We start from the raw sequence: 2,367 nt of genomic DNA, 5'->3' as shown, positions 1-2,367 counted from the left end.
GGGATATAGGAAGGGTGGATATGGGAACAAGGAATTATATATCTTAATTAAGGGAGCCATTCTAGGGTTGGCAGAGACTTGACTCTAGAGGGGTTCCCAGGTGTCCAGGAAGACGCCCCCAGCTAGTTCCTTGGGCAGCTGAGGAGAGGGTGCCAGAAATGTCCAGATCCTATTGCCATACTCATGAATATCTTGCATATCACCATAGAACCTTCACCTGGCATTGGATGGAGAAAATGACAGAGCCCCACATAGGAGCACCAGATTGAGCTCCCAAGGTCCTGATGAGGAGCAAAAGGAGGGAGATCATGAGCAAGGAAGTCAGGACCGTGAGGAGTGCGTTTACCCATTGAGACGGTGGGACAGATCTAACGGGAGACCACCAAGTCCAGTTGGAATGGGACTGATGGAACAGGGGACCAAACCGGACTCTCTGAATGTGGCTGATGGTGGAGGAGGTCTGAGAAACCAAGGACAATGGCGATGAGTATGAACTCTACAGCATGGACAGGCTCACTGTGAGCCTTGTCAATTTGGTTGCTCACCTTCCTGGACTTAGGGGGAGCTGGGAGGACCTTGGACTTAACATAGTGAAGGGAACCCTGATGGCTCTTTGTCTTGGAGAGGGGTGGAGTGGGGGTATGGGTGGAAGGGAGGGGAGGGAAGGGGGAGGAGGAGGGGAGGAGATGGAAATTTTTAATAAAAAAATGAGAAAAAAAGAAATAGAAACAGAAAAAAAAGCATCTTACCATAAGCCCTGCCTTTTTTAGTTTTTCCAGAGTTACTGCAGGATCTGCCAAGTCATTGGCTCCCACCTCTCCTCTCAGGGCCTCCTGAATCTCCCAGACTCCTCGGACCTGCTCTGTGGTCCCGCAGAGATGAAGGTGGCCAGCACCATCTTAATTCTCCTCATGCTACTTTTACATGGGTTTAGGAGATCAAATTCCAGTCACCAGGCCTGCCTGGAAAGTGCCATTGCCCAATGAGCCATCTTGTTAGCTCAACTGAGTAGGAACTTAACCATTGATAACAGCATTTCTGACACTTCCAGGTCTTTAACGTTTTATTGGGTTCTAATACTATTTTGTGGAGAAAATAAGTTTTGTATGTCCGTAGTATTGTGACCCAGTTTATTTGACTCATTTAATTTTAGTTTTCTCCCATAAAATTATACTTGTTTTTTTTTTATAAATATTCTATGAGAACCAAAAGTATGACTTTTGGGCTTTGGAGGTTCATTAAACATTTATTAATCACACTTGCTTTATATTTTATAAATCATCTATGAGTGATCACAGTTCTTCCCTGTTCATCTAGTGTACCTCAATTGTGGACATGTCCGTTTTTCCTTAGAAACCTTCATCCTGTTCTCTGATCAGTATCCACCATACTGCATCTTCCTGTTTCTACCAACATGGATTCTTGTACGGGCTGCCAACAGTCGGAGGGGTTAGGAAATAACCAAGATCAGCTTTGGTTCCCTGTAAGAACTTTACAAACGATTTGGCGGGCGACTCGGCGCCCTGAGGTGGGGGGAGGGGGAGTGCGGCAGGGCGCGCTAGCTGCGCAGGGCGCGGAGCCTAGTACCTGGCTACTGGGACGCAGGCAGAGCGCAGGAGCGAGCCGCGGTTTCTGGTCCAGCTGCGCGGAGCGGCCCGTGAGGCCGGGCAAACAGCTCCTGGGCAGAGCAAAGCAGCAGGCCTGGCACAGTAAAGAATAAAAAAAAAAAATGCGTTCTCCGGCTCAATCAGCTTAATTAAAGTTGAGCCGGCTCCGCCCGCCTGTGAATTTTGAGCAGGAATCTGCCGACCGCAGCAGACTGTGGGATACGAGTGGTTTTAGGTGGCTTGGCTGCCCAGCTAGCTCAGTCGGTAGAGCATGAGACTCTTAATCTCAAGGTCATGGGTTCGTGCCCCACGTTGGGCGCCAGATGTACGGGCTGCCAACAGTCGGAGGGGTTAGGAAATAACCAAGATAGTCCTTTTATAACCAATTAGTTTTAATACAAGGGGAGAATAAGGGAACTTACAGATCCAGGGGTCCAGTGGAGCAGAAGGTACGCAGGGAAAAATCAAAAACGGGGCTCCTTCCGGCGCCCCGATCCTATTTAAGGGGAATGCTACCCCGCTGGAGCAGCCACGCCCCTGAACGCAGGGATTGGGCCAGCTGCCCCAACAGATTCTCTTCTGAGATTTAGAACTTTGGTGAAATGTAATTCAATATGGACTTTAATTTTTAAAAGGTTATATATATATAAATATATATATATCTTTGTCCCTGTGTGTGTGTGTGTGTGTGTGTGTTGTGTAGTGACCACAAGTGGGCATTGGGTATCCTGGAGCTAGAGCTACAGGTGGTTGTGAGTTG

General features: G+C 48.1%; 1 non-coding gene across 1 annotated transcript; it reads left to right on the top strand.

Moving 5' to 3' along the window:
* Nucleotides 1-1,853: 1,853 nt before the first annotated feature.
* Nucleotides 1,854-1,926, top strand: Trnak-cuu. The gene has a single exon. It is a non-coding gene; the product is annotated as a tRNA-Lys (tRNA).
* The last annotated feature ends 441 nt before the right edge of the window (nucleotides 1,927-2,367 follow it).

Source organism: Arvicola amphibius, chromosome 2, assembly GCF_903992535.2.
Source record: "Arvicola amphibius chromosome 2, mArvAmp1.2, whole genome shotgun sequence".
In the NCBI taxonomy this organism is placed as follows: Eukaryota; Metazoa; Chordata; class Mammalia; order Rodentia; family Cricetidae; genus Arvicola; species Arvicola amphibius.
The sequence above is the reverse complement of the archived record's forward strand: the minus strand, read 5'-3'. Positions and strand labels throughout refer to the sequence as shown.